The 9,774-nt window shown below is 48.6% G+C and overlaps 1 non-coding gene across 1 annotated transcript; it reads right to left on the bottom strand.

The window, feature by feature from the left end:
* Positions 1-23: 23 nt before the first annotated feature.
* TRNAG-CCC lies at positions 24-94 on the bottom strand. Its single transcript has one exon. It is a non-coding gene; the product is annotated as a tRNA-Gly (tRNA).
* Between the last annotated feature and the right edge of the window lie 9,680 nt (positions 95-9,774).

Below are 9,774 nucleotides of genomic sequence, written 5' to 3'. Positions count from 1 at the left end.
CTTCCGAGAAGAAAAAACTTTTCTGCGCCGCCCGGGAATCGAACCCGGGTCGCAAGAATGGGAATCTTGCATGATACCACTACACCAGCGGCGCGACTTGGGGCCCTGCTCTCCGGCAGAGCTCATCACATTGCGCCGTGCAGCGCCACCTACGGGATGACCATAACACTGTTCTGTCGGGCTAGCGAGGATTAGCAGTGGGATGGCCAGGCCCTTGCTGTAGGAAAATACAGACATGAGAGGGCGCCCTGGGGCTTGCACAGGTACTTACCCGCTTGCAGCCGCTGCTCCCCTGCCCTTGTGCAGTTCTGCCACTAGCCACGTTTTGCAGCTCTTTGGATTTGTGTTTCGTGGCGGTCTTTAAGCCATCACACTAGCTCCAGAGTCACTGCCTCCCCCCAATTCAAATGCCCTGCATAGGGGAAAAGGCCCATTTTAAACAAATATTTAATGTGCTTAATTGCAAATACAATCAGCAGTGACTCTGTGCCTTTTAGTCTTTCCTAATGGAGAAATAATGAATAGGGAACAATAATAATTAATGATTAATAGAAGAATAACATGATTGATAATATAATATCCTACATTTCTACAGCACCATTCATCCTGCAGGATCCCAAAGACTATGTTATATAGAAAGCCTGCCCTTAAAATGCAGCCATCTCTGGGGTGGAGGGCAGTACCACCCAGTGCTGGGTATGCTGCTCTGCCCAGAGTGGGAGAGAAGGAATTCTAGATGGCTACAGCAGAGCATTTACCAAAAGTTTCACAGAACTTTTAATGTTCAGGGGGAAAAAATGCAATGTCACTTAGAATAAGAACATAAGAACAGCCGTATCAGGTCAGACCAAAGGTCCATCTAGCCCAGTATCTGTCTACCGACAGTGGCCAATGCCAGGTGCCCCTGAGGGAGTGAACCTAACAGGCAATGATCAAGTGATCTCTCTCCTGCCATCCATCTCCATCCTCTGACGAACAGAGGCTAGGGACACCATTCTTACCCATCCTGGCTAATAGCCATTTATGGACTTAGCCACCATGAATTTATCCAGTCCCCTTTTAAACATTGTTATAGTCCTAGCCTTCACAACCTCCTCAGGTAAGGAGTTCCACAAGTTGACTGTACGCTGCGTGAAGAAGAACTTCTTTTTATTTGTTTTAAACCTGCTGCCTATTAATTTCATTTGGTGACCCCTAGTTCTTGTATTATGGGAATAAGTAAATAACTTTTCCTTATCCACTTTCTCAACATCACTCATGATTTTATATACCTCTGTCATGTCCCCCTTAGTCTTCTCTTTTCCAAACGGAAGAGTCCTAGCCTCTTTAATCTTTCCTCATATGGGACCCTCTTTAAACCCCTAATCATTTTAGTTGCTCTTTTCTGAACCTTTTCTAGTGCTAGAATATCTTTTTTGAGGTGAGGAGACCACATCTGTACACAGTATTCGAGATGTGGGCGTACCATGGATTTATATAAGGGCAATAATATATTCTCAGTCTTATTCTCTATCCCCTTTTTAATGATTCCTAACATCCTGTTTGCTTTTTTGACCGCCTCTTAGAATGAACAATTTAAGGTGGAACTGTTTGTTGTCTGTAACTGACGGGTTTGATACATTGGGAAATGCACTGTGAGCTAAGTGGCTAAGTATAAACATCTCACTGCCTCAATATGCAGTATGATTTAATTAATATTTCATAGATTCAATGGCCAGCAGGGACCATTGTGATAATCTAGGCTGACTTCTTGCATAGCACAGTCAGTGAATCTTGCCCACTAAAGTAATTTTTGCCTGAAGCCCATAACAGCTGTTTCAGATCGAACGTATCTTTTATAAAGCCATCCAGTCTTGATTTAAAGACTGCAAGTGAGATTGATTTAACGACTGAATCCACCATCCCCAGCTAAGTTGTCCCAATGGTTAATTATCCATACTGTTAACAACCTGCATTTTACTTCTAGCCTGAATTTGTCCAGCTTCAGGTTCCAACCACTGGGCCTTGTTATGCTTTTTCCCCCTTCCACTATGAGAAATCTCTACCCCACATAGGTACTTGTCAGCCATGATCAAGCCACTTCTTAACCATCTCTTCAAGAAACTAAATGGATTTAGTCTTTAGTTGAGGTTTTTCAGACCTTGATTCATTTTGGTAGCTCTTTTCTGAACCCTGAATATTTCTTTCTTTTCTGCATATTTATTACAAATTAATTATATTGAAGTAATAATTTCACAATATTTGCTTCAGGGAGGTGGCTATCTGCACTCAATGCTTACGGTAGATAGTAACACTTGAGCTCAGAAACAAACTATCCTCTTCTCCTTCGTTCTGGTCTAATTGCTATATATGCTGTTCTTTAAACGAGGAACACTGGCATGTTAAGCTAACTGAGTGATGTGATGGGCCATCTTAAGTACCTCTGTGTAATTAACTTTCTGCTGCGCATGAGAAAATGGAAGCCAATACTTATTTCCTTTTACTGAGAACATAGGATGAGAACATTTGACATTGGTGGGCGAGAGACCATCATCCTCTTTGCTCCTTTCCCATTGACCCTCTTTTCACATGCCCTGTGCTTGTCAATGGCACCAAGTCCTTCCGTGATCATTTGAAGTTTTAGGCTTTTGACAATATATCTGAGGCATCTGGCCAGCTCACTTTGATACTGTTATGCCGAAAGGTGCTAATGGCTGCCTGCCAGTGGGTGAGTCTTGGGTCCAGAGACAATCACAGTGGGTTAAAAGCAGTGGGTGCCACCCCCTCTTTCAAGTTTGGCAGAAGGAACAATCAAACCCTGTTATATAGCAAAGATAGCTGCAGACTTTGGTGGTAGCTACCCATGGCACTAAGCCTCATGGCAGGCCAGAGCTAACCCAGATAGACTAACTGGGGTTGCAGGCTGTGTGCATTGGATGCCGAAAGCCAGGAGAAGCAGTTGTGAGTGTGACCCTGAGAAGAAGCAGAGGGCTTCTTGGGCACAGGGCTCACTGGAGGGGCAGACCTGGAGATTTCTGGACAAAGAAACTGCCTGCTGCTTTTTGTTTCTACTGTGTTCAGGGAAACAGGATGTTGTGGACATTCTTTGTAAATAAACAAGATTCCATCAAGATTATACCTGCCTTGTGTCATCAATTTCTCACACTAACTGTAATGGAAACAACCCTGCAAGGCCCTCAATACTGGCTAACACTGTAGCCTAAAGGAACAACAATACTTTGCTGTCAATAATGTGCAGAGAAATGAGTGGATTAGACAGAGGGGATAACCTTTCCTTAGTTCAGCTTTTCCTTTGCATTTGTAGTGCTGTGGTAGGCACTTGGGCAGAGCAGAGTGCATTCTGGGAGAGGTGTGGGTTTTTTTTTACCCAGAATGCTTTCTGTTGGCGTGAGTCAGGGGTTGACCTTGCAACAGTGGCACTGGCAGGGCTACAGCTTTGGGGAGGGTGTCTCCAGAGATGGCTGGAAAACATGACGTATGCTTTTTAACAGCCCAGCATAATAAACTGGAATAGTAAAGTGATCCCCATAATGGGCAGCTGCTCAGAAGGCATCTGGCATCACTGCAGGACATGTCCTGGGAGCAGTGTGTGAAAGGAGTGCTGGTCAGAGTTTAGTTTGCATAATGGCCCTGCAGTAGGTTCTAGCTAACCTAAGCAAGAAGAGCCCAGTGTAAAACCCATTGGAGTCAATGGAAAGGCTGTCAGGGAGCAGACCTCTATAGCAGGGGTTCTCAAACTGTGGGTCAGGACCCCTGAGGGGGTTGTGAAGTTATTACATGGGGTGTCGTGAGCTGTCAGCCTCCACCCCAAACCCTGCTTTGCTTCCAGGATTTATAATGGTGTTAAATATATTAAAAAGTGTTTTTAATTTATAGCGGGGGGGGGGGGGGTTGCACTTAGAGGCTTGCTATGTGAAAGGGGTCACCAGTACAAAAGTTTGAGAACCACTGCTCTATAGCATCTGACATTCAGTACGGATCCCCCCCTGGAGGGCCTAGGTGTGTGGCCAAGTGGAAAAGGTTGGATTCTCTCTTCTAACACACCCACTGTGCGGCCACCCTGACCTCTCAAACCTCTGCCTCTGCAGCACGCTGCATGTCTCCCATGTGCGGGATGTTTATCTGTCCTGACCTTGGAGTGAAATATAATGGCTTGCAGGGCCCCTGATCCTGACAACAGCTTTAATGAGAATATTGTTGAACCAGGGTTTGTTGTTCCTAGGGAGAGCTGGGCTGCGGTTTGATTCCCAGCACAAATGGTTGCACTGTTTAAGAATTTTTCCTGCTCTAAAAGCAGCACCAGGTATTTAAAGATCCAGTCTGCTCCTGAGTGGCAGGGAGGGACTGCTCTGCCGAAGCCTCGCTCTGAGAAGGTGACACCTTACGTTGCCCCTGCTGACTCACTCTTTCTGGCCAGTTCAAGACACAGCACTGACAGGCTCAGTGGGGCGTCACAGCCTGCTCTCCTTGCCAAGGGGAGGATGTCTGGGCAGGTTGGGAAGAAGGGTAACCCTGACCCTGAGAAGTGCTGCTTAGCACCCCGATAAGGCCTCAGCATCAGGCCCTGCAAAGAGAACCACCAGAAAGGGAATAATGGGCTGGAGACATTCCAGAGTATCTTTCAGGTAATCCCCAGTGGGGTAGCAGCTCCATGCCAGCAATCCAGGTTAGGTCAGCGTTTCTCAAAGTGGGGTCCCCTGGGGGTTCCCAAGGATACACTAGTGGGTCCAGGGGCCCCACTGATCAACTCCTCCCCCTCCCTCCCAGCGCCTCCTTCATGCCGGGGAACAGCTATTCCCTGGCATGAAGGTTCTGGGCTGTTCCTGGAAGTGGCCAGTATGTCCTTGCAGCTGGGGGGGGGTAGGGGGGTCTCTGGGAACTGCGGCCAATGGGAGTTGCGGAGGCGGTGCCTGCAGGCAAAGGCAGTGCAGGGAGAGACCCCCTAGCCCTCAGCCCGCTGCCAGCCGGGGTCCTGGCCGCCAGATCCGCTCAGCCTCCTGGCGGCCTGGGTGAACAGAACCCCAGGCCAGCAGGAGGCTGAGGGGGGCCAGTAGCTGGGAGCCTGACTGGCCAAGGGGCTGGCAGCCAGAACCCCAACTGGCAGTGGCCTGAGCGGGGGCAGCGGCTGGGACCTCAGCCTGCTGCCAGCCAGGGTCTCAGCCACCGGCTCTGCTCAGCCTCCTGCCAGCCTGGGTGAACGGAACCTCAGGCCGGCGGATGGAACCCTGGGTGAACGGAACCCCAGGCTGGCGGACGGAACCCTGGCTGAACGGAACCTCAGGCCGGCGGACGGAACCCTGGGTGAACGGAACCCCAGGCCGGCGGACGGAACCCTGGGTGAACGGAACCTCAGGCCGGCGGATGGAACCCTGGTTGAACGGAACCCCAGGCCGGCGGACGGAACCCTGGGTGAACGGAACCTCAGGCCGGCGGACGGAACCCTGGGTGAACGGAACCTCAGGCCGGCGGACGGAACCCTGGGTGAATGGAACCCCAGACCATTCACCCAGGCCAGCAGTAGGCTGAGCAGAGCCGGTTGGGACCCCAGCAGGCTTAGCAGGGCTGGTGGCTGGGACCCCGGCTGGCAGGAGCCAGCCCACTGCCGGCGCTGCTCAGCCCACTGCCGGCTCAGTGAACAGAACCCCAGATCGGCAGCAGGCTCAGCAGCAGCCAGGACCCACAGCCTGCCATTAAAAAGAAATCGGATTGCGTGCCACCTTTGGCATGCGTGCCATAGGTTGAGGACTCCTCTTTAGTGTCTACTGTGTATACTATACATTATGGTAATTTTCACTATATGCGATTTTCCTCTTACGCGTTGACCTTAGGACCTATCCCCCACATAAGATGTGACTCCACTGTAATGTAAACAAAAATTTTGGCCACTGCTTTTTGGCGACCCCAAATCTTGGTGCCCTAGGTGGCTGCCTAGTTTGCCTAGTGGTACGCTGGCCCTGACAGTATCCCCAGCCTAGGTGATGTGACAGCCAGTGGTGGATTTAGAGTTAGTGGGGCCCCCCCAGCCCTGTGCTCAGCTTCATTTTTGGGGCTCCTCCTTGGGACCCAGCCAAGAAAAAGAACATTCTCTCTTATCTCCCCCCGCCCCCATTTTTCATTATTTTTTTTCTTCATCCTCCTCCTGTAAGTAATAGCAAGTACATGAAAATAAAGTGAGATACCTTGATTGTTCCTGTAGTCTAACTTATTTTTCCACAGACCACTTGAAAATCACGGAGAGGCTTGACGGACCACTTAATGATCTTTCTAAATATTGTAAAAAAATGTTGGAGTGCGGGGTCTGGCCAGGAGCTAGGGCGAGGGAGAGGGCTCAGGGTTGGGGCAGGAGGTTGAGCTGTGGAGCACTTACCTGGGGCAGCTCCTGTTTGGTTCTCAGGATGAGGGTGGGGATGTGGGGGGTGCCGGTGTCAGGGCTGGGGGCTGGGGGCATGTGAGGGGGGTGCAAGAGTCAAGGCAGGGGATGGGGGCATGAGGGGATGCAGGAGTCAGGGCTGGGGCTGGGTGTGTGTGAGGGGTGAGAGGGGCACAGGAGGCTGGGGAGGTGTGGGGATTCAGGAGTCAGGGCAGGGGCTGGGGAGGTGTGGGGGTGCAAGGGTCAGGGCAAGGGCTGTGTGTGTGTGAGCGGGTGCAGGGGATGGGGAGGTGTGAGGGGTGCAGTGGTCAGGACAGGGGCTCAGGGTGTGTGAGGGAGATGCAGGGGCTGGGGAGTGGGGAGGGCAGGAGTCAGGGCAGGGGCTGGGGAGGTGTGAGGGAGTGCAGCGGTCGGGATAGGGGCTGGATGTGTGTGAGGTGTGCAGGGGGCTGGGTGTGTGGGGGGGATGCAGGAGTCAGGGCAGGGGGCTTAGGGGTATGTAAGGGGGTGCAGGGGGCTGGGGGCATGTGACAGGGTGCAGGGGTCAGAGGGGGCTAGGGGCATGTGAGGGGGGTGCAGGGGTCAGAGTGGGCAGAGGGATATGGGCTGGAGTTGTGGGGGTGCTCATGCAGGGTGCTGGAGGGGCTATGCCCCAATTCCAGCCCCTTCCCCAAGTAGAGTGACCAGACAGCAAGTGTGAAAAATTGGGATGGGGGTGGGAGGTAACACTGCTCTACAGCCAAAATGCTTCTGAAATAAATGTAGTCAAACTTTACTAATTCTGGGTCACTGAGAATGAAAATGATGCTTAAAATTGTTGATTGGCTCTAGTTTTCAAGTTATGCTATTGGGTCAGTATATACGACCCTTGACTTGGGAATAGCGGAGGATAAGTGAGTTATAAAGGGAAGGGATCTCAATTTAAACCAGAAATGACTAAAATACATCTTTGACTGGATCTATGAATAAATCTATGACTGGGTTTGGACAGTACTTGCTTTTTAGGCAAAACAATGAATGGTGCAATCTGAAGCTGGTATTGCGTCATACATGATATGAATTGCATCGTGTTATTCCTAGAAGTCATGGATGATGCAATCATAACGAAGCTTACATCACTCTGCTGAACAAATTGCCCTATATCAGCTCTAGAAATCATACAGTGTCGTGCTCTCTTATTTGTCAGTGTTTGATTTTGCAAAGGGACACATTTCTGTTTAGCCAAAGTGAGCAGAGATGCCTCGTACTTGTGTGAACAGTGCAGATAACTTCTTCTATGTTTGTGGTGAAGTGACTTTTGCATCACAAAAGAGCAGTATAACCACTATGGTTAAGAAAGCCTATCACCTTTATTTTGGCTGCAAAATTGGAGATCAAGACAAGAGGAGGGCCCCACACATATGCTGCAACACTTGTGCAACAAATCTTCGCCAGTGGTTGAACAGGAAAAGGAAATCTATGCCTTTTGCAGTGCCAATGATTTGGAGAGAGCCAACAGATCATACCAGCAATTGTTACTTCTGCATGGTGCCTCCGGTTGGGAAAGGTGTGTCAAAGAAGAAAAAGTGGACTGTGCATTATCCAAACATTCCATCAGCTATACGCCCAGTACCCCATGGAGAAGGACTGCCGGTTCCTGATGCACCAGAGTCATTCACACTTGAGTCAGACGAGGAAGAGGAAGAGGATGAAACTTCTGGTCCTGAACCATCAGTGTCACAGGACCCACATTTTCTCCCATCCTCCTCCCCTGAACCACACCTCATAACACAAGGTGAACTGAATGACCTTGTCAGGGATTTGGAACTACCCAAGAGTAAGGCAGAGCTGTTGGGCTCCAGACTACAGCAGTGGAATCTCTTGGCAGGTGATGTTAGGGTTTCCATGTTCCGTGACCGTCAAAAGGATCTTGTCCCATTCTTCTTCATGGAAGGTGATCTTGTAGCCTGCAACAACATCGATGGTGTGATGGCAGCCCTCAACATCGTTCACGATCCAGATGAGTGGAGACTGTTCATTGATTCATCGAAGACGAGTCTTAAAGCTGTTTTACTGCATAATGGCAATGTTTTGCCATCAATTCCAGTTGGTCATGCAGTCCATATGAAGGAAACCTATGACAACATGAAACAACTTTTGAGGTGCATAAACTATGACCAACATCAGTGGCGATTTGAAGGTGGTTGCTCTCTTGCTTGGTCTGCAGACTGGATACACAAAGTACTGCTGTTTTCTCTGCGAATGGGATAGTCGTGCAAGAGATTCCCACTACATCAAGAAAGATTGGCCACTCCGACAGTCATTGGAGCCTGGGAGGAAAAGTGTTCACCATCCACCACTTGTTGAATCAAGGAAGATTTTGTTACCACCCTTACACATCAAGCTGGGTCTGATGAAGAACTTTGTCAAGGCCATTGACAAAACACAAGCAGCTTTCAAGTACCTCCGTGGAAAATTTACAATGGTTAAGTGAAGCTAAGATAAAGGAAGGTGTCTTTGTTGGCCCTCAGATTCGTGAACTTCTTCAAGATGATGCATTTGACCATGCACTGCATGGCAAGGAAAAGACGGCATGGAAAGCCTTCCAGTTAGTGGCAATAAATTTTCTCGGAAACAACAAGGCAGACAACTACAGGTTGTTGGTGGAAAACCTCCTCAAGGCATACGAAAGCCTTGGTTGCAACATGTCACTAAAGATACATTTTTTGCACTCTCATCTAGATTTTTTTCCACCGAACTGCGGAGCAGTGAGCGACGAGCACGGCGAGCGATTTCACCAGGACATTGCAGCAATGGAGAAACGCTATCAGGGCAAATGGAGCCCATCAATGCTTGCAGACTATTGCTGGACAGTGTCAAGAGATGCTCCATTTAATGAATACAAGAGACAAGCCAAGTAGACACTGAATAGGACTAAACTATGTACGTAATAGTTTTTTGCCTTTTGTTTCATAATACATTTTAGTTAGATAACCCTTTTGCTGATTTTTAAAGTGTTACATAAACAGGACAGGTGAAATATTATCATGTAAAGCAACCATAAACACATGAAAAGACCTAGGTTTACAATTTATGATTAAAACTCTACTATCTACACAATATACATAGACATAAAATGTAAAAACTTAAATAACTTGAAAACAGTAGCCAATCAGTTATTTTAATTGTCATATTTGAATTCAGCACATCAAAATACATAATAAATAGCACATTTTATCTCTGAAGCAGACGACTTCTCAAAAATTGTAGACCAGTGTAATAGGAGCCTATATAAGAAAAAGACCCCAAAATCGGGACTGTCCCTATAAAATCGGGACATCTGGTCACCCTATCCCCAAGGCCTCACCCCCTGCCTCTTCTCCTCCTCCTCCCTGGAGTTGCTAATGTATGCTCGCAAATGCTAG

This window comes from Mauremys reevesii, linkage group 10 (assembly GCF_016161935.1).
Source record: "Mauremys reevesii isolate NIE-2019 linkage group 10, ASM1616193v1, whole genome shotgun sequence".
Taxonomy (NCBI): Eukaryota; Metazoa; Chordata; order Testudines; family Geoemydidae; genus Mauremys; species Mauremys reevesii.
The sequence above is the reverse complement of the archived record's forward strand: the minus strand, read 5'-3'. Positions and strand labels throughout refer to the sequence as shown.